The 22,964-nt window shown below is 45.6% G+C and overlaps 1 pseudogene; it reads left to right on the forward strand.

The window, feature by feature from the left end:
- The first annotated feature begins 14,628 nt into the window (after window positions 1-14,628).
- On the forward strand, window positions 14,629-15,541 carry LOC147984114 (E3 ubiquitin-protein ligase SINA-like 10; annotated as a pseudogene).
- Window positions 15,542-22,964: the final 7,423 nt, after the last annotated feature.

Raw genomic sequence — 22,964 nt, forward strand, 5'->3', positions numbered from 1 at the left:
TTCATTACCAGATTGTGTTTCGGCATCAGATATAGAAATATCATTTGGATTCTCAGGTGTTTCAGTAATAGGTTTACTAGAAGCATGCAAAGTCCTATCATTTTTCTTTTTCTTCCTATTAGAAGGACTAGGTGCATCTACATTATTTCTCTGAGAATCTTGCTCAATTCTCTTAGGGTGGCCCTTAGGATACAAAGGTTCCCGAGTCATTCTACCACCTCTAGTCATAACTCTAACAGCGTTATCATTTTTCTTACTATTCAATTCATTGAGTAAATCATTTTGAGCTTTAAGTACTTGTTCTACTTGAGTGGTAACCATAGAAGCATGTTTACTAATAAGTTTAAGTTCACCTTTGACATTAGCCATATAATCACCCAAGTGTTCAAGCATATTTGAATTTTATTTCAATTGTCTACCAAAATAAGCATTAAAATCTTCTTGCTTAGCCATAAATTTATCAAACTCATCTAAGCATGGGCTAGCAAACTTAGTAAATGGGATTTCAGCTTTATCATATCTATAGAGAGAATTTACCTTTACTACCTGTGTCGGGTTATCAAGACCACGAGTTTCTTCAATAGGTGATGGATCAAGATCATATGTTTCTTCAACAGGCGGTAAATTAAGACCATTTATTTCTTCAATAGGAGGTAAATTATTAACATCTTCAGCTTTAATACCTTTTTCTTTCATAGATTTCTTTGCCTCTTACATATCTTCAGGATTGAGAAATATAATACCCCTCTTCTTCGGAGTTAGTTTAGGAATAGGCTCAGGAACTGGCTCGGGAGGTGTCCAATTATTTTCATTTTTCAACATATTATTCAATAGAATTTTAGCTTCATCCGGTGTTCTTTCCCTGAAAATAGAACCAGCACAACTATTGAGGTAATCTCTGGAGGCATCGATTAGTCCATTATAAAAGATATCAAGTATTTCATTTTTCTTAAGAGGATGATCAGGCAAAGCATTAAGTAACTTGAGAAGCCTCCCCCAAGTTTGTGGGAGACTCTCTTCATCAATTTGCACAAAAATATATATATATCCCTTAAAGCAGCTTGTTTCTTATGAGTAGGGAAATATTTAGCAGAGAAGTAATAAATCATATCCTGGGGACTACGCACACAACCAGGATCAAGAGAACTAAACCATATCTTAGCATCACCCATTAATGAGAACAGAAATATTTTAAGGATATAGAAGTAGCGAGTTCTCTCATCATTAGTGAACAGGGTCAGATTCATAGCCATGAAAAGGATCGGATTCAACCAAAGTAATTATATCAGGATCAACAGAGAATTCATAATCCTTATCGGTAACATAGATAGGTGAAGCACCAAAAGCAGGGTCAGGTTTCATTCTAGCATTTAGAGATTGTTGATTCCATTTAGCTAATAACCTCTTGAGTTCGTATCTATCTTTGCAAGCTAAAATATCTAAAGAAGCTTCTTTATCAAAAACATAACCCTTAGGAATAACAGACAAATCTTCATCATCACTTTCATCAGTATTATCAGATTCAATATTTTCACCCTCTCTAACCCTAGCAAGTTGTTCATTAAGAAATTCACTAAGTGGAACAGTAGTATCAAGCATAGAAGTAGTTTCATCATAAGTATCATGCATAGCAGAAGTGGAATCATCAATAACATGCAGCATATCAGAACGAATAGCAGAAGAAAGTTTAGGTGTCGCAAGCTTACTCAAAACAGAAGGTGACTCAAGTGCAGATCTAGATGGCGGTTCCTTACCTCCCCTCGTAGTTGAGGGAAAAATCTAGGTTTTTGGATCTCTCAAATTCTTCATAATGATAAGCAGATATAAATCCCAAGTGACTCAAAGAATAGAGCTATGCTCCCCGGCAACGGCGCCACAAAATAGTCTTGATAACCCACAAGTATAGAGGATCGCAACAGTTTTCGAGGGTAGAGTATTCAACCCAAATTTATTGATTCGACACAAGGGTAGCCAAAGAATATTCTCAAGTATTAGCAGCTGAGTTGTCAATTCAACCACACCTGGAAACTTAGTATCTTTAGCAAAGTGTTTAGTAGCAAAGTAATATGTTAGTAGTGGTAATGGTAGCAAAAGGTAATGATAGCAAAAGTAATGTTTTTGGTATTTTGTAGTGATGACAGCAATAGCAACAGAAAAGTAAATAAGCGAAGAACAATATATGGAAAGCTCGTAGGCAATGGATCAGTGATGGAGAATTATGCCAGATGCGGTTCATCATGTAACAGTCATAACCTCTGGTGACACAGAACTAGCTCTAGTTCATCGATGTAATGTAGGCATGTATTACGAATATAGTCATACGTGCTTATGGAAAAGAACTTGTATGACATCTTTTGTCCTACCCTCCCGTGGCAGCGGGGTCCTTACGGAAACTAAGGGATATTAAGGACTCCTTTTAATAGAGTACCAGAACAAAGCATTAACACATAGTGAAGACATGAACTCCTCAAACTATGGTCATCACCAGTAAGTATCGCGATTATTGTCACTTCGGGGTTAACGGATCATAACACATAATAGGTGACTATAGAATTGCAAGATAGGATCAAGAACGCTCATATATTGATGAAAACATAATAGGTTCAGATGTGTAATCATGGCACTCGGGCCCTAGTGACAAGCATTAAGCATAGCAAAGTCATATCAACATCAATCCCAGAACATAGTGGATACTAGGGGTCAAACCCTAACAAAACTAACTCGATTACATGATAGATCCCATCCAACCCATAACCGTCCAGCAAGCCTACGATGGAATTACTCACACACGGCGGTGAGCATCATGAAATTGGTGATGGAGGATGGTTGATGATGACGATGGCGACGAATTCCCCTCTCTGGAGCCCCGAACGGACAACAGATCAGCCCTCCCGAGAGGTTTTAGGGCTTGGTGGCGGCTCCGTATCGTAAAACGCAATGAATCCTTCTCTCGGATTTTTTTCTCCCTGAAAGCAAATGTATAGAGTTGGTCTTGAGGTTGGAGGAGCTCCAGGGGGCCCACGATGTAGGGGGCGTGCCCCCCACCCTCGTGGACAGGTGGTGGGCCCCCTGGCCTTCATCTTTTGCAAGGATTTTTTATATTTTCTGAAAAGTTTTTCTGTGAAGTTTCAGGTCATTCCGAGAACTTTTGTTTCTACACATAAATAGCACCATGGTAATTCTGCAGAAAACAGCGTCAGTCCGGGTTAGTTCCATTCAAATCATGCAAGTTGGTGTCCAAAACAAGGGCCAAAGTGTTTGGAAAAGTAGATACGACGGAGATGAATAGGACCCCGATCGATCGAGCCGGTTGGGGCTGGATGAACGGGACCCTGTGGAGGGCTGGATGAACAGGACCACCCCATGGAGGGCAGGATGAATAGTAGATGGTGGAGGACAGGATGAATAGTAGATGGTGGAGGGCTGGATGAATAGTAGCCCGTGGAGGGGTGGTTGAACATGAGCCCGTGGAGAGGGCTAGTTGAACTATAGTTGGTGGAGGCTGGATTAACAGGAGCCCATGGACGAACCGTCTCAGGTGGAGGCTGGAGGAGGTCGACGGTGGATGAACAGTATCCCATGGAGGCTAGAGGGGGTCGACGGTGGAGATGAACTGTATCCCGTGGAATCCCGTTCTGCAGTACGCCACACCCCTCCCGATGAACAGGAACCCCGTTTCGACCGTAGCGCTCCAACACAAGTCCTTTTCCTCCGTTTTGCGGTACGCCACACCCCTCCGATCAACAGGACCCCCGTTTCGACCATAGGAGGTCCGTTTCCTCTGTTTTGCGGTACGCTAGACCCCTCCCGATGAACATGATCCTGTTTCGACCGTGGACGGTCGAACACAAGGCCGTTTCCTCCATTCTGCGGTATGCCAGACCTCGTTTCCATCGGCTGTTCTGTCCAAGCCCTCCCGATGAACATGACGACGCATTCCGTTCCGACAAGCCGGTTGGCTCCCCATGAACACGACAACGACGCAGTTTCTCCGTTCTGACCCAGCCATGTACACGAGCCCTGGTCGTAAGTATGCGCGAGTAGGCGTTCGACACCCTTCCCGTATGTACATACGTGGCCGTATTTTCTTTCTTGCACACTGGCCACTGTACGTACGTGTACATGCTACGTGCGCGTCTCTACATCGACCAGTATGTACGTACACGTTCGCGACTAGAATGACAACCCTACATACGCTTCGACCAGGTGGGTCCCGACTGTCAAGCACTTCCTTGCGTGCGAAGATGTAGCTGGTGGGTCCCAGCAGTCAGGGGGGTGAATCGTTTTTTTGCCCGGACGCACTTCCTTGCGTGCGAAGCTGTAGCTGGTGGGTCCCAGTAGTCAGGGGAAACGTTTTTTCGTGAAATACGGTGGCCTGTCCGGTGGGTCCCTGCTGTCAGGTGGAGGGATCATTATTCTACGCGTAATAAGGAGGCACTTCCTTGCTGCGGCCGTGGACCCAGCTGTCTGCCTCTCCACGTATAGTCCACGTCCGATGGAAGCCGTTCCTTGACCATGTTGACCACGCCGCGCCGACAGCACCAGGGCGGTGGACGACGGTGAGGCCTAGGAAGGGGACGACGCGGAGCCGGGGAAGACGCGGCAGTGGAAGCCCACGCGGAGAGGAGTACGAGGGTTCACTGGTTCATGGCTGCGGTGTGAGGCTGCCATCACCACAGAATAACAGGGGGTGTGGGTGAGTAGAGGGATGGCCTGGCCAGCGGTGGGAGTAGTAGGGGGCGGTGAGGACTCCACGGCGTCACAGCCGGCCATGGGATGCAGGAGCACGCGGCACGACCGGCGCTGGTTTGGGCGGCTGGAGCAAGAAGACCAGAGGTTGAAGAAGCACTACGGCCGTTGGATGGACATCGTACGGTCACTGGAGCTAGAATCGTTCATATTGACTAAGTTGACAAAGCCCTCCATCCCCGTCAACTTAGTAGGCCCACAAGTTAGCCTCCCACCAAGGTGGGTCCCAGCTAGCAGGGGGTATTCATTTTTTCTGCGTAATAAGGAGGCACTTCGGTGGGTCCGAGCTGACAGCGGGGGGGATGTTTTTTCGCGAAATACGGTGACTCGTCCGGTGGGTCCCAGCAGTCAGGGGGGAAACGTTTTTTTTTTGCAAAATACGGTGGCCCGTCCGATGGGTCCTTGCTATTAGGTGGAGGAATCATTATTTTCCGCGTAATAAGGAGGCACTTCCTTGCTGCGGCTGTGGACCCAGCTGTCAGCCTCTCCACGTACAGTACGCTTCTGATGGAAGTCGTTCCTTGACCACGTTGACCACGCCGCGTTCCGTTGCATGCATGCGTCATTGGGCATGGTGCGTCCCCACTGTCAGCATCTCACGCACAGTCATCTTCTGATGACTCTCGGTTGCTGACCATGTTGACCACACCGTGCCGAGCACATCAAAGGCCAGTGGACGACGGCGAGGACCAGACTAGAACGACCCGGAGATGGGGAAGACGGGGCAGTGGAGTCGCAGATGGAGAGGAGTGGGAAACTTGACTGTTTCGGGTGCGCGACAGCACAGCCGCGGTGCCGCCCACGGGAGACAGGAGCAAGAACAGAGGTTGAAGAAGGAGCACCGCTGTTGGATTAACATCCAATGGTCCAAAAGCTAGAATCATTTTTTGATTAAGTAGACAAATCCCTGCATACATGTCCGCTTAGTAGGCCCACAAGTCAGCCACCAAATCTGACGGGTCCCAACTGTCAACGGGAGGAATAATTTTTTTCGCATAACAAGGAGGCACTTCCTTCCGTGCGAAGATACAGCCGGTGGGTCCCAGCTGTCACGTGGAGGAAACATTTTTTTCAGCTTAATAAGGAGGAACTTTCCTTGCGTGCGACCATGGACCTCGTGGGTTCCAGCCGTCAGGCTCTCCACGTACAGTCCTCTTCCGATGACTCTCATTTGTTGACCACGCTGCACCGAGCGCAGCGAAGAGGTGGACGACGGCGAGGCCCCGGACGGGAACGACTCGGAGATGGGAAAACGCGCTAGTGGAGTCGCAGATTGAGTGGAGGAGAAGGGTTATAACTGGTTCTGGTGCGGCGTGGGGATGCAGTCTCGGTAGAGAATAACAGGAGGTATGGAGGGGTGGAGGGATAGCCTGGCCGACGGTGGGGTAGCGCTTCGCAGCGATGCATGCTAAGCAGAGCCGCTAGCCGTCAGAGGCCGGACCAGGCGGTCTCGGCGACGCTGGAGGAAGAATACGAGAGATTGAAGGTGCATGCCGACCAAGTTGACAATGCCCTGCGTAGGCTTCGACCTATTGGCCCACATGTCAGCCTGCAAAAATTTGGCATATATCTAACCCATGTTTTCTAGAATGTACAGTCCATTTGGTGGGCTGGGTGAACAAATAATTTCGCATCAATGTGGCCCATTTATATTATCTAAGAAATCCCAGCCCATTTGCACTTCCTTCAAATACACGAATTAGCTGGGCTCGTTATAATGTTATGTTAGAAGGAGCAATTAATATCAAAAATAAACCAGAGAGGCACATTTTTTATATACATAATTAAAAAATTAGCGAGTTATTGTTCAAAATAAAATGAGCGCATTATTATTACATTGGTCCTTAAAATCTTCGCAAGCTTTTGTTCGCAATCACTAGGATTTTCCTTGCCTGTGAGTCAAAAACAACTAGGATTTTATTTGCCAACTTCTGTTAAACATTTACTTTTATAAGTTAATAACACGTGGGATGTTTTTATAATGTATATATAAGTCTCTATAAAATATACGATAATAGTAATAATATAAATATATATAATGTGGTTAAAAAATACATTGGGCTGCCGATCTTTAAGAAAAAGCCCATAGGCCGGTATGGACCTCAAAAAATAAGTTGAAACCACTGTCACCGTATGTCGTGGGCTACGCATGTTAAAATACAAAACTAGGCCTAGCTGATACTTGTTCGCCCTCTGGAAAAAAATGATACTAGATCCCCGAGCGAACTGGATTATAGAGGGGGCCGGCGGCACGGCTGAAGAAGCACATCAGGAGCGATTTTTTTCTTCAGTGGATGGTTCTCAATGGCATTTTTTTTACTTTCCTCTGCACCATACAACTTGTATTTTTAGCCTCCCAGTCCATGGTGGACCAGCAGCCCATTTGCTGGGCGGGCCAGCCTACATAAATCAGCACTCGATTTTTCATCAAGCTCCAAAAACAATGCAGAAGTATGTTTGTTTTGAGGCCGAAAACATTACGGCATGGGTTGAGCGGGGGAGGGGGCAAGACAGAGAAAAAATATTAAAAAGAGTTGATGCGTCGTTGCTACCCTAACAAAGCAGATGCAATTATTCTCGGGAAGAAGGTGTGCCGTTGACACCCACACGTCACATACCCCACAGTAGGCATACTAACAAGTTCACACCCAAGCACAACAGAAAAAGTAAACATTCGTATCAAACGCAGGTTCACAGGACACGTTCATATTCATAGCCAACATTCACTATCAACAACTCAAAAGATTCATATATACACAAGTTCAGCATGTCTATGGATCCAAATGATTGATAGATGACCCAACAATATTCATAGATAATTCACAAAGAGATTCAGATATACACATGTTTAGTATGTCTATGCATCCAAATGATTGAGATCACAGCCAATATGATCCATGGACGAACTTTAATTACCTAGGGTACATGCTGGTAAATGGTGTTCAGTCGGAGGTACTTCTTGCTAAAATTGATGCTTGTACGAGTAAACTTTCGAGTACATAAGAGGCAGCACAGACAATCTGGACTTTGCTTGTAGGTTTATCCTCAAATAGTTGCCTCGTGCTGAGGGAGGTTTGAGCAACTTGGCCACTACTTTCATCCAACTAGTTTACTGGCTCATCTTGGTCCTGTAGCTCGCCAAAATTCTACATTGCAGACTGGTAAATGGTGTTCAGTCGGAGGTACTTCTTGCTAAAATTAATGCTTGTACGAGTAACCTTTCGAGTACATAAGAGGCAGCATAGACAATGTAAACTTTGCTTGTAGGTTTATCCTCAAATAGTGGCCTCGCGCCGAGGGAGGTTTGACCAACTTGGCCACTACTTTCATCCAACTAGTTTACTAGCTCATCTTGGTCCTGTAGCTCGCCAAAATTCTACATTGCAGACGAGAAAGGAGGCGATTGAGAAAATGAACCACCCAAATTTTTTGTGCAGTTCAACTGAAATGGAGCATCCCTGGCGTGCAGACTGATTAAGTGCCAGATGAATATACGCGTCAACCAACTTGTCTGGAATCTTTAGACTCCATGCCATACAGTTCGCTACCATATCTTCCGGTAACCAAAAGGCACAAGTTGGGACCAAAGACTGGACTGTGTTTTTCTGGGCTATGCGCCAAGCAATATTTTTAGCGTTCACTCTCCTAATACTTGGAGTTTGACAACTGGTTGATGCCAGTTGATACTCGAATGAATATAGGCACGTCTTGTCAACATCGATGCTTGTCTGAGTGAACTTTGCAGTACATAGCAGCAGCATAAGTATCCGTCCATCTGATCTTTTTGTGCAGTTTTACTGAAATCACCAATGCAATGATTAGCCTGCAAGTTCAGGCTCCAAGTTACTCCTTTATAAAATCGGCAAACAGTAGCACAATACCAAATTATCAATACATGACAAGCACAATAATCAGGATAAAGACCAGTACCAACCTGTGTGAGGTAGCATATCAATTAATTTTTCCTTTGACTGGAAGCCGAGATAAGCGAAGCGACTGATGGCAAAGGAAGAAAGAAGGCCCAGATTAGCAACTGACAGGAAAGGACGGAAGTTGTCGAGGCACTGAAGCACCCAAAGTTTTTGTGTAGTTCCACCAAAATTGAGCATTCCTATTGGCACATATATTGAGAGAGATTACTGTAATAGTGGGACTAGTTGATGAAACATACACTAACAAATAGAAGCACCCTCATTATCTTAATGGATAAAGTTAGCAACATAGTAGTCTTGCTTAAAGAGAGGTATTAGTTTATTTAATCAGTGCCAATTATCTCAACAATCAAAGCATTGCCATGTATCATAGGTTTCAAAACTTTAACGTGCAAAGATAAAGAGTTTCTCAAGACAGTAGCACAATACAAATAGAGATGACAGCAAACTAATATGGATGAAGGCCTTAGGCCCATACCAACCTGAGGAAAAAAGCTTATTCATGTAGTCCCATAAGAGAGGATAAAGCACTCACTGGAATCACTCAATAGTATATTTTTTGTGCACTTCAAATGTATGGTTGAAATCACTCTTGTTTACCAATGCTGAGATTATATCGAAATATTATCAAGAAATTCCAGCATAATTAAAGCACAGGTTGGGATACAGTTCATTGTATTGTCTTGTGTAGTTCCACTAAAATGTATGATTGGCACAACATGATCCCTGTTTGCACAAGTAGGAACAAGGTGAAACCTTCATTAGCTTAGTGAGAAAGGATAGAAAGACATTAGCATATTACTCTAACAGAAGCATCAAATTCATGATGGACAAGACGCAAAACATTGCCTCATTGAACCAATGGCAATAAATTGACATGCAAAACAATAGCACTATTATGTCATGACACTAATAATATTCCCTCCCTGCTCCACCACATGATTCACCTCCATAGACAAACATACACATGTACATGATTCAGCATAGGGTGCTACTAAAGATTTGTTTAACTCCGACAGGAAAATTAGGCAGCAATCAATTAGTGGTACTTAAGTACTCCTAATTAACTGAGACAACAGAAGTGGAAGGGCTCCCTAGAGGATCGTATCACATGTAAGGTAGTCGTTGCCAGAGCCCTTGAATGGCCTCGACTGAGGCCTCTGGCTTCAGCAAGATCGCCTTGGCACTGTTTATTCTTCTTCTTCTTCCTCTTCATGCTTTGTTTCTCATTCTCCTCACCAATTGGTGAAAACAAGTACATGATTGGCCTTCTATTTCAGAATTGGTTTTGTCAGTGAGGGAGTACAAGTGTACTAGTAAAAAATAGCATTATTTTCTCATGGCAGTCACAAAATAGAGATGAACACATGCATTAAATATCATTCTTACCTAAAGGAAGGTTATGGTGCCAATATGGATGATGAGGATTGGAACACAGATCTCCCTTTATGCAGTTCCACCAAAATGAACCAACTGTTCCATTCTGACATTCCAGTTAAACACCACAAAAGACACTCTTTTAAGAGGACCTTTTAAGAAGAGTTTTGTGCAATGCACCAAAAGGTCACAGCAGCAACCAGGTGAAATGGATATCCCTATTTACACAAAAAGCTACAGAGGAAACAGTCAGAGTCTCAAACAATTACAGGCAAAAACATTTGGCTAAACTTTTCATGGCTTATAATAGTGGCATGGCTTCATTTTTACCAGGGGCATTAGATTAAGAACAACTAAATATTTTGTATAAGGGCATGGGACAGTGGGTGCACCAGCAGTCCAGCACCATGTACCTAAATAGGGGCATAAAGTGGTGATTCATAGTTTGGTGCCCCGAGAAACAAACATCCAAGAAACATATCTGGGTTGGTCCCATTTTCTTTACTCTAGCCACCTACTCCAATGTGTGGATAGCAAATCTAGTCCTGGTCATACCACTGTGTTCAGCGTTACCCCTATATTTCCCTTTTCGACCAAGAGACCGGTTGGATGACCAGTCTATACTACTTTCACCCCTTTCCTTCCTGTTTGTACCAAGCCCGATGTACTATGTTTGGTTCTAGGCCTAGTATTGCCATATTTGCCACACATTTTTGCCAACCTTGCCTAAGTTTAGGGGCTGTGTGGTTCTAGGCCTAGTATTGCCATATTTTTCCACACATTTTTCCCAACCTTGCCTAAGTTTAGGGGCTGTTTGGTGTTAGGCCTAGTATTGCCATATTTTGCCACACATTTTTGCCAACCTTGCCTAAGTTTAGTTCATCAAAATGAAAGGCACAAGTTGGCAAGCCTAAGGGAATCTTTCCACACTTTTTGTGTGTATGCCATGTGGGTCTCAAGTGTGGCTTGCCTAAGGTGTGGCTTGAACCAAACGCTCACCTAAGTTAGTCAAACTTGCCTAACCTTAGGTGTGGCAACCTTTGGCAAAGTTAGTCACAAACCAAACAGCCCCTTCTTGTTTGAACCAAATACAAGATTCGACTCCATGAAGTAGCTTTACCTCTAACAATAGAAAAATAGGTGACGTTGGACCATCCGATCGAGTGGGCTGAGAGGTAGAAAGTGATGCACATGCAGCGACGTAGCGAGCTGGGGAAGTAGAGCTAAGGCGGTTTCGAAGGAAGATATACCTGAAGGTCGTCGGGAGGCCGGATCCGCCCACACTAGGGCAACGACGAAGGGATCGGAGGACCTCCCGCGCCGGCGCCCAGCCAGAGATAACTGTGCGGCCAGCAGTGGGTCTTCTCCCTCGCTGTCGATGATGGCCTAAACGCTGACCCTCCTCCCCTTCACCGGCGGAGGGGGACACGCCCGGATCTGTAACCAGCGGTGAGGATAGAAAGACAGTGTTTTTTGAAGGGAGAAAGACAGTGTTACCACCCCTATCTTGTTTAGATCTGGAGAGGATGAGAGTGTGTGAATAGTGAAACCCTAGCAAGCAAGAGCGGAGGCTCCGGCCTATATATATATATATATGTAGTGGAGTAGTTTTCCTTTTTCACTCCATCAAAACAATCGTATAAAATTGTGTACTACGTGCCAGGTCACCCTTTTTTTAGTTGTTGATTGTTTTTTGAGATAGCTACCCGCTTGTTCAAGTGGTGTTACGGTGTGCCAGGTCACACTTTGTATCATTCAAGTCTGGTACAAGTCTCTCCATTAAATGAACAACCACCCCCTCGTAAAAATTGTGAACAAGCCCATGGCTAAAATTATCGGAAACGTGGGTTGCCCCAACATGCATTATTATTTATATTTTCTACTCCCTCCATTCCTAAATATAAGTCTTTTTTATTAGCCACACCTAAGACAAGAATTTGTTTTATTAGCAGTGAACCCCACATGTCATAGACACAAAAAGTGTGGCAAGATTCCCTTAGGCAAGACAAAGTGTGTCTAACAATTTGAGCAACTCAAGTTAGGCAAGTGTGGCAAGTGTGGGAAAAATAATGTGGCAACATAAGACAAACATAGTCACAATCCAAACAGCCCCGTAATTTTTTGTGACATGCATGAAAATTTGGTTAGTTAAATTTATAGTCAAAATTTGGCAAGGAGCATCAAATGAACACATGCAAGTATCAAAAGGGAAGTCACGTCATGCATGGATGCATTGTACTCCCTCCGTTTCCAAATATAAGTCTTATTAGAGATTGCAACAAGTGACTACATACGAAGCAAAATATGTCTACATACATCCATATGTAGTAGTCCATTTGAAATGTGTAAAAAGACTATATCGAGTGCAGTGCTTTGATGTGTCGCGTCAACTCGTACAAGACCGAGAAGTTTGATTACTAGAACACCCTCTCCCTCGCGGACTGAGCTCCGGTGCCTTAACTGCACCTACCTTTGGCTACATGATAGGTGGGCCAACCACCTGTTGGGCCCACCTGTCATAGACGCAAATGTAGGAGCTGTAAGTCAATGAAGCTGCGTCCCTCCCTCACGCATGAGCGTGGTGGCTGGCAGGACTAGTAGGAGCTTTCGCTACATGCTTCTTGACGGCGGCGAACTTGCGGATGGAGTTGACCATCATGTCGTCCATGCAAGAGGCGAAGCCGGCGTCGGCGAGGGCTACGACGCCGGCAGTCCCCAGCACCGTCTGGAAACGCTGCGCGGTGCGGGGCCGCAGGCCGGCGCCTTGGATGATTTGGCACAGCCGACTGCCGCTCGCGACCATTGTCTCAATAGGTGCTTTTGGCTTCTAGTCACTTGGTCTTGGATTGGAGTGAGAAGTGTTGCGCAGAGACTAAGGAGTAGATGGATTGGAGTGGTGGGGCGTCTTTATATGAGAATCTAAACTCTGTTACATTCACATCATGCTGGCTCTATTCTGCTTCTCCAATTAATTCCCTCTGCATGTAGAGTAATTTGAGGATGTATCATTGACTGTTTAATGTCTCGGGAACCGCTACCCTCTCCCTCCTTGGCATTCAAGCACCTATGGAGGAGACTTCTGCTGGCGTCTATCGCGTGTCAGGAGACGTTCCCATCAATGATGAGGTGCCTATGGTGACTTTGTAAATTTCAAGATGATAGTACTAGTATACTCAATATTGTGCACCGTGACCAAGGCCGAGAGGAAAACGAGAGAACTACGTATTTATTTACAGTGTAGATTCACTCATTTTGCTCCATATGTACTCCGTCTTGGTGTAGTCTAGTCACTTGTTGAAATCTCTAGAAAGGCAAATTCTCCTTTCTGGTTTACAGAGCTATACTAGCAAGTACTCCCTCCGTCCGAAAATACTTGTCATCAAAATGGATAAAAAAGATGTATCTAGAACTAATATACATTTAGATACATCCCTTTTTATTCATTTTGATGAAAAGTATTTCCGGACGGAGGGAGTACTACAATAGTGGGCTCACATAGCAATTTTGTCTCATGCAAGCGCCTGGCTATATGCGTCCTCCAAGGTTCGCAGTTGCCACGTTCGAGTTGCACTTGGCTCTTCTCCTCTTCGAGAAGACGAACAATGATGTTACTACTACTGCTTCTAGAGTATCGAATCCACTACTGCATGTCTGTCCACCGCGAGCGGGAGGGATAGCTTGTTGTAGTACTATAAGCAAAAGCCTGTCCTCGTCTGCGAGCCATGGCGCACATGGGCGAGGGAGAAGGCATGTAGTAGTAAAATCAAGCTTCTCCTCGTTGTACGAGTTGACGCTGAAAGACCCGCAATGTAAAATACTCCATTTAGTGCAACCTTTAACATTTACCCCACCACAAATTAAAATATACATTCCTGTCTTGACCAGATGAGCGTGCAAACTAGAATCACTAGGATGACAGGTAGGGCCAGAAGATTATTTTAATCAAAAAAATATAGCATGGAGCCGACACCAATGATTTTAAGCTTACAGGCACAGTACACGCTATCCTAGACTACTCCACACATGAAACTGCCACACGAGCGTCCTGGCTGCCCTTGGCTCTTCGCCTCTTCGGGAGTACTACTGCAGTGGAGAAGTACTACAGTATGCTTCTGGCCATCTGACACCGATTAAACTGTTGCATGTCCACCGCGTACGGGAGGGAGAGCGTGTAGCGAACGAAAAAGCTTCTCCTAGTCCTGCCAGCCACCACGCTCATGGGCGAGGGAGGGACACAGCTTCATTGACTTACTGCTCCTGCCTTTGCGTGCATGATAGGTGGGCCCAACAGGTCGGTGGTCCACCTGTCATGCAGCCAAAGGCAGGTGCGGTTAAAGCGAGAGGGCATTATAGTAATCAAACTTCTCGGTCTTGTACGAGTTGACGCGACACATCAAAGCACTGCACTCGATATATTTCAATAATTTGTGTTTACTGATGCATTAATTACAACGCATGCATGCCGTGACTCTCCTTTTGATACTTGCATGTGTTGATTTAATGCACCTTCAAGTAGTATGAATATGTGATGGTAAAGGTTTGTAATGCCGCGGCTCTAATAAACTAAGAGATGGTTGTGCACAAGGAGGGCGAGATCATGCAGATGGAACAGGACCCGACGATGGAGCTCTCTATGGTCTCGATGGACCTCACCTTGCTCCACTGCCCCTTGTGCCTCCGCACCTTCAAGCCTCCAGTGTATGAGGTTCGAATACACCTCGTCCGTTCGGCTGATCGAGCAAGGTGCGGGTTTTTTGATTGAGGTGTTGTTCGATTGATTTGTACAGTGCAAGGGAGGGCACCTGGCTTGCGCGGACTGCCGCGTTGAGCGCCCCGGGAACCAACGGCAGTGCCAGAACTGCTAGCGCGGTGGTGGCTTCAACATCCGGAACACGGCGGTGGACGTCGGCCTCTCCTTGGTGAGGGTGAAGTGCCCGCACGAAGGCTGTGGGCTCTATGTCACTTACCATAAGCTCGCCGATCACCAGAGCGTGTGTCTGCTCGCGCCCTGCAAATGCCCCATGCCTGTCTGCGGCTACGAAGGCCCGCCGCCGGTGCTCTCCCACCACATCAGCACCGTGCATCCCATGCCCGTGCACAGGATCTAGTACGGCAAGGCGCTCCAGCTGCAAGTGACACTGTCAGAGCCACGTCTCTTGCTGTTCGCGGAGGAGGACGGTCGCGTGTTTTTCTTGGTCGGTGGCATGCTCGACATCGGTGAGCCTATCATCGTGTCGGTCGTCTGCATCAGAGCGGGGGCGTCCCCACTGCCGCACTACGTGGCCAAGCTGTGGGCGAACGGCCTGCCGGGGAAGCCTAAAGGCAGGACCGACACCGTCAAGTTGGAAATGGAGGTGACAACCAGCAGCGATCCCGGCGACGTCGCCTTGCAGGACCTGACCTACTTCACAGTTCCTCCCAAGCTGCTGGCCGGGGCTAAGCTGGTGTCCCTCGACATTCAGATTGACAAGCTCGCGTCCTAAATGATTCTAAAGTGCCTTTTGTTTATCTTAGTAATATGCTAATATAGGGGTTAGCTCGGCCTACTTTAGCTTAAGAGATGGTGGGTTTTGGTGGCGATGCAACAATTATCTCGACATCAGATCAGCAGTGAAAGTAATTTCAAACAGTCGAATGGATATTGTGTGTCTGTTAGATATAAAGATCCTTTGGGTAAGAAGTAACAGCTTATATGCTTTTTTCGAAATGGAACAGCGATACTAGTATAATTTTTGTTGACATGCACTAATATTTTCGAAACGGACGTCGGGCTGTAGCTAGAAGGGCGGTTGGGACGTGGCATCGGCCCATCCCGCAATGACCCCCGATTGGGACGCACCGACTATGGATTTTCTCCCTCGGCGATGTCAACCGCATCTACGCTGAACATTGTTCCCTTCCCCCAGCTGCGGGATCAGGCCTGATATGTGACCAGCGGTGTGGCCACCATCGTTCTATGCTTGTGAAGAGAGCAACCCATGCAGGCTTGTAGCTTAGGCTCCTGCTAGTGTATATATAGAGGTTTTCTTTTTCTCTCCATATCAACCATTTTATATTGCGTACGTGTCATCGAAGAGTGAAATGGTGGTTGCTTCTTCTGACTAACTTACTATGTGATTTGACTGCTCCTTTAGTGACCCCTACACGTAATCCCCCTACGTGTATGCAACAGTCACATGTACACATGGACGCAAAAACACGTGTGAGGGAGTCCTTGATTAGGGGGTCTCCGAACAGCCGGACTATATCCTTTGGCCGGACTGTTGGGCTATGAAGATATAAGATTGGAGACTTCGTCTCGTGTCCGGATGGGACTCTACTTGGCGTGGAAGGCAAGCTTGGCAATACGGATATGTATATCTCCTCATTTGTAACCGACCTTGTGTAACCCTAGGCCCCTCCGGTGTCTATATAAACCGGAGGGTTTTAGTCCGTAGGACAACATACAATCATACCATAGGCTAGCTTCCAAGGTTTAGCCTCTCTGATCTCGTGGTAGATCAACTCTTGTACTACTCATATTATCAAGAATAATCAATCAGGACGTAGGGTTTTACCTCCATCAAGAGGGCCCAAACCTGCGTAAAACATCGTGTCCCCTGCCTCCTGTTACCATCCGCCTTAGACGCATAGTTCGGGACCCCCTACCCGAGATCCGCTGGTTTTGACACCGACAACGTGCGACCCCCTAATGCATGCATGTACGAGCACACGACGGAACACACACGGTCACGCTGAAGTGCTCAACCTACACGTGAATGCACACACATACTCAGCCAGGGTGAGCTAGTGACCGTATAAACACCGGAAAATGTTTATATTGAGCGCAATGAGCGTATTATGAAGTCCACTGGCCGTATTTTTACAAATATACAGTGACAGACAGTGTATTCATCTTGTTTGAAATTAAGCCATATTAACCGGAGAGGAGGCAGTATGGACTAGCATTACTTTGCTGTGTCCCGTCAACTTGATGAACAAGGAGAAGCTTGCGCGCGGTGGCTCGTAGGACAAGGAGAAACTTTTGACTAATGCAAGCTCTCCTTCCCTCAGGCGGTGGACGTGCAACAGTTAATTTGGTGTCAGATTGCCAGAAGCATACACTGTACTAGTACTATTATTGTTGCACTTCCCGAAGAGGCGAACAGCCAAGCGCAAAGTTTACTAGTACTAGTACTACTACTATAGTCTATAGAGGTATGTACTATACTAGTACTAGGAACCGGATGGAGGAGTGTCTGCACTCTTATTATATTTTTAAAATGTGATAAAGCAATCTTCAACACATTTGGTTCTCTTTGAGGGTTCTCGCATGTGATAATGGAAGTTGATTGCATGGAACACTCGGTAATATTTCCTCTTTTTTGGTTATTCGGTATGTAGATAGGTCAGCAAACCTTGTGGTGCATCTTTGTGCGAACCATGCTTGCTGCACTTTGAATGTGGCCGAGAGCTGGCTTGATGAAACACCTCGCTTCCTACTTCTTTTTTTGCAGGGTACCTCGCTTCCTAGTGACCAGTGTCTTGGCTGATCGTCCTAAGAATGCTTATATATGAATAAAGCTCTCTCATTTACCTGCAAAAAAGATTAAGCCATATTAACTGGAAAGGAGGGAGTATGGACTAGCACTACTTGTTGGTGTGTCCTGTCAACTCGCAAAACGAGGAGAAGCTTGCAGGACAAGGTGAAGCTCGCTTACGCCTTTTGACTAATGCAACATACCCTCGCCCAGGCGGTGGACATGCATCAGTTCATTCGGTGTCAGATTGCCAGAGGCATACACTATACTAGTACCGAACGTGCGGAGTACCATCATTGTTCGACTTCACGAAGAGGCGAAGAGCCAAGTGCAAGGTTTAGTAGTACAAGTAGTACTACTACTCGAACCGCATGGTGGAGTCTCTGTACTCTTATTTTTTTAATCTTTGATAAAGTACACATTTATTCCGGAGAAGGGTGGAAAACGGCAGCCCAACATGTAATGATGATATCGATCAACCATGCTCGAATATATCTTGGCCTCCGTGCGAGCCCGTCTGTGTCTTCTCGCTCCTCGTCTCTCTCAAGGAATGGCGGGTTGGCCATTTCGCCGTCAATTGAGATCAGTTTGCTCACACTCCGGTCCCACATGTCAGCGATATGCCAAGAGGAGGTGCGTTGACCGACTGGCCATACGCGTACTTGGTTTTGCACCTTCATACTACTCCTCCCTCCGTCACAGTTTACAGGGTGCGCTTTATTATGATGCATTTCTCTCAATGCATTTCCACCACTAGAGAGACTTTAGACGCATTTGGTTTAATGCTCAATTAATTAGAGCGTGGTAACCGCAATTTTCTCTCGATGTAGTACTACGGAGTGGAGTAAGTGTATGCATGTGTGTACCCGGGGTGGAAGCACTGCATGCATGTGTGTACGCATTATTTACTCTAGTAATAGACGTCGTGCTATAACTACCAATGCTATTTTTCAGGTCGATCGCTAGTCGCATTGGTCCCAGAGATTTTCTCTTTTTCTAAAGCGCGCTCTATAAACAGTGACTGATGGAGTAGTATGAGCAGATTCAAAGAAGAGTGTATTGATGGTTGCTTCTTCCGAGCAACTTACAGTGGGAAAGGTGGGGCTTATGGTTTAATTGCTCATTACTCACTATTAATGCGGCGCAACGACCGGTCTGAGTCTCCCATGCGGTTATACACTACCCCCTCGGTTCTTAAATATACTCCGGAGTATTTGTTTTTCTAGAGATTTCAACGAGTGACTACTCAAATATTTGTCTTTTTAGGTATTGAAATGGACTACTACACACGGATGTATATAGACATATTTTAGAGTGTAGATTCACTCATTTTGCTCCGCATGTAGTCACTTGTTGAAATCTCTAGAAAGACAAATATTTAGCAATGGAGGGAGTACACATATGAAGCAAAATGAGTGAATATACACTCTAAAATATGCCCATTTGAAATTTGTAAAAAGACAAATATTGTTGATGACAGTTGCGATGACAAAAAAGAAGCATATTCCTTGTCCTAAGGGAAGATAACAACACGGTTGTGTTTGTCTAAAATGGTGTGAGGACGAGATTGCAATATGGAAAGTACGTCGGACAAGCTATGTTTTGTGTAAAGAACTATGGAAGATCCACATGCAGCGACGTGGGAAGACGGGCAATGGAGCAAGGCCGGAGGGGATACCTGGAGGTCGTCGGGATGTAACTAGGTGAGCGGCGGCGGGCGGAATCTGCCCATACTGCGGCAGCAAGCAGGTGGCATAGGCCCTACCACGACGCAGCTTGGTCAAAGAGAATGGTGTGTACCACAGATCGGGACATGCTGCCTCGGCACCGTCGAACGGAGAAACGATGCACGTCCTCCCTTTCTGCCGGCGGACGGGATGCGTCTAGATCAGTGTCCACCGGTAAGAGAGAGAGGCCACCGCAGCCTTGTGTGAGATACTCTGAAGAGAGACAAACCAGGCAGGGAGGCTCCATTGTATATAGTGGAGTGGACTACCTTTTTCTCCATAAAAATCATTTTATATTCTGTGTACGTGCCATTGAGCGGTATAACTTTATTTAAAAATAACGCGCCAACGCATCAAATCGAACTTTGTTTCGTGCACACGTGGTACACGACCTCCGCAGGTAAACAACCGCTACACGCGTTCAAATTAGCACGTGCGCTGCCATTTCGTACAGAAATGAGCTCCACCGTGTACCAGCGTGGGTGTGGCTGGGCACGAAGCATGAGTACATGGACGGTCACCTATTCTCTTCTTGTATACGTACACCACCTATGTGGGGTTGTGTGAGAGATACAAACGTAGAGAGATATAGTGTGCGGGTTCGTGAGAGTTTTTGGGGGGGGGGGGGTTAATCAAAAAATGTAACATATGCAATGTGTGTGAAATAGAGTCCTGGATATATCATATATATAGAGGGGGCGAGCCACGAGAAGAGAGTGGAGGTATCATCGACTTGAGGTGTCCATAGAATCGAAGAGAGGGATGATGTGTGGGTGTGTGTGCGCGCGCGGTCGATAAAGAGTGCCATCGAATTTGTGTGTGCCCACGTCAAAGATATAGAGTGGCTGGCCTACTAGAACGAGAGAGGGGACATGTGCAGTTTTTCTCTGTGGCATGGATACCTACCTACAGCGCTCGACTATCGATGTGTGGTGGTGGGGGGAGGGAGGCCTAATTAACTATAGAGGTACAATGGCTGGTATATGTGTGGAGGAGGAGAGAGGCCTACCTCATGTATTAAGGGAGATCGATCTACCTCATGTATTAAGGGAGATCGATCGGCATCCTTGCATATGTGTAGGAGAGGAATAAGGTTTGGAGAGAGACAGAGCTAGAGTGTTGGAGGGGGTGGTAGTGGATTTGCTTCTAACAAATGGTGGGATAGGCTTGCTAGACAACCGGAGGGCACGCCTGCAATATCAATAAGAGAGGGGATGGCTGCCTGTCTGTGCACGTGCATGTGAGAGACGGGTCAGGAGGCATGCACGAATGATGAGGGGGGACGATATGGCTATGGTAAGCAGACATAACTAAATATGAAGATCAATCGTCCTTTGTCAGAGAAAGGAGAGACATAACTTGTGACGTACGTCGATCGATGGGGGGGATAGTTAAAGTCGACCTAGGTATATGTTGGGAGATCGATAGGTATACATGCATGTGTGTGTTAGAAGCAAATGAGGCACGGGGAGAAGGATAGAGAGAGAGGGATGCATCTAGGAGGTGGTGCGAGAGTCATACTATATCGAGGGGAAGGAGTGTGCGAGTACGAGATCGATGAAAAGAGTGGTGGGAGTGAGGCATGGACGGTGATAAGAGAAGAGGGGAAGGTTGTGTTTGTGCTAGGCACACCTGGCTAGAGAGGCATATCGAACAATGTGTGCCGTAAAGAAGTTGTTCGGGGGGGGGGGCTACACACACCGTGGGTGAACGACCTAAAGTGAAAATATGAATTTGCGTTATGGAGCTAGAGAATACTAAGGGAGGGTCAGAGGGATGCGGGCATGTGCATGCACGAGAAAAAGTTAGCACTAGCTAGCTACAAAGATAAGAGGATTGTGTGGATGTAAAAGACGAATAGAGGTCATACTTCATTATAAAAAGAAAATTCGGATATTTGAAGAATTTATCATAGTGTTTTAAACCGACGCATCTGTGAATATATATAACGGTGATACACATGGTGTGGTTATGAACTTGTTATACTACATATAATATATTTTATCTCTACTCTTATAAAAACGGAGTTGTTCATGATGGTGTGCTTGCCATCCTGCAATATAGGCCGTCCGATTTATATCTGACGGATAGGAAGGAAACTATGGCAATTTTGAAAAAAGATACCCACACCCCTCTCCGTATTTGCAAATTAGGCCTCCCATTGATCATGTTGATGTTCTGTGGAACGCATGGGCATCTTGCTAGTACTACGTATAATATATAGAACACTGATCATAATTTGGGCTAATGTGTGGCTTTTGTAGCTTAGGTCTAAATACTTGTCATAATGTAGGGGCGGGGCACTATACTATGTGTGATAAACACGTTGTACACGTATGGAACATGGTTTAGATTATGAATATATAGTTAGTACATCAAATGTACTATTATTTGGAATCAACATCAAGTGTATTCAAAAAATAGAATTCAAGTTCATGTAGTACACATAGTTCATATCTATCTCTATAGTAATCATGTGGTGTGTTATTAAGGTAATACACGAATGATGGTTGAAGTTGGCAACAATCATGATTGTAGATTCTTATTGAAATAGAGAAATGAATTCAAATTCAGTTCGAATTGCAGAGGTAGTATAGACATTTGGAATGCACTAAAATGTTGGTATGAGTAGGTTACATGCATTATACAACAAGCGAAAAAATTTAATTGCACATAACATGGATTCATACTCCCTCCTTCCATCTATATAGGGCGTAATGCGTTTTTCAAGACCGCCTTTGACTATTGACAAGATTAATAGTACATGACAAGCACAATGTGAAAATTATATCATTGAAAGAACCTTTCACAGATGAATTTAACGGTGTGCTTTCTGTAAGTTGCATGTCATATATTATTTCTCTAATATTTTCTCAGAGTTAGCATCGAAAACACATTAGGCCCTATATAGATGGAAGGAGGGAGTAGCTTTGAATAGCATTTTTATAGTAAAACAAGGCAAGACTCTCTCTTTGTGTGGTGTGAATATTTTTATTTTTTTGTTTTCTTTTTGGTTGAGGGAAGTGCGAATTGATTTGGTACGTACAAGTACAATATTACACGTTAGGCTTGTCCCTAAAATTCATCCCGCGCCTTGTTATATCCCGAAAATTCAGATATCGTGCTCCCAAAACTGGCGCCTTCACAACCTGTGCCTTGATATCCCAAAATTACAACGCGCGCGAAAACTACCTCCAGCTGCCAAATCCCGACACGCGAAATCCCCCTTCTAACCCTGAGCCGAAAGGGCCGCTAGTTCAAATCGGTGGGGGGTACTTTTGTAACACACCCTACATTTTGGACAAGTGTGTCCCTAAGTCATGGTTCACCCCCTCCCGTCGCCTCCTTTTTGCCATTCGAAATCCCACGCCGCCATAACCTCTCCACTTCAGCCGCGAAACCCCACCCTCCTCCGTCCGCCACCTCACCGCTGCCCAGCCGGAACCTCTTCCCCGACGACGTCGTCCACCGCAACAGCTCGACGTCCCTTGTCCACCTCCTCGGATGAGGATCCGTTGTCCATCTCAGCGTCCTGCCGGTTCAGCCGCCCCTTCCACCTCCAAGGAGCTGCTCCGAAGATCGCCTCATCTATCGCGGCTGCTCCATCCCCACAGCGTCGCCTTAACCTGCTTCACCGGAACCACATCATCCTCACCGAC

This window comes from Triticum urartu, chromosome 2A, assembly GCF_056163025.1.
Source record: "Triticum urartu cultivar PI428250 chromosome 2A, HENAU_Tu73, whole genome shotgun sequence".
NCBI lineage: Eukaryota > Viridiplantae > Streptophyta > Magnoliopsida > Poales > Poaceae > Triticum > Triticum urartu.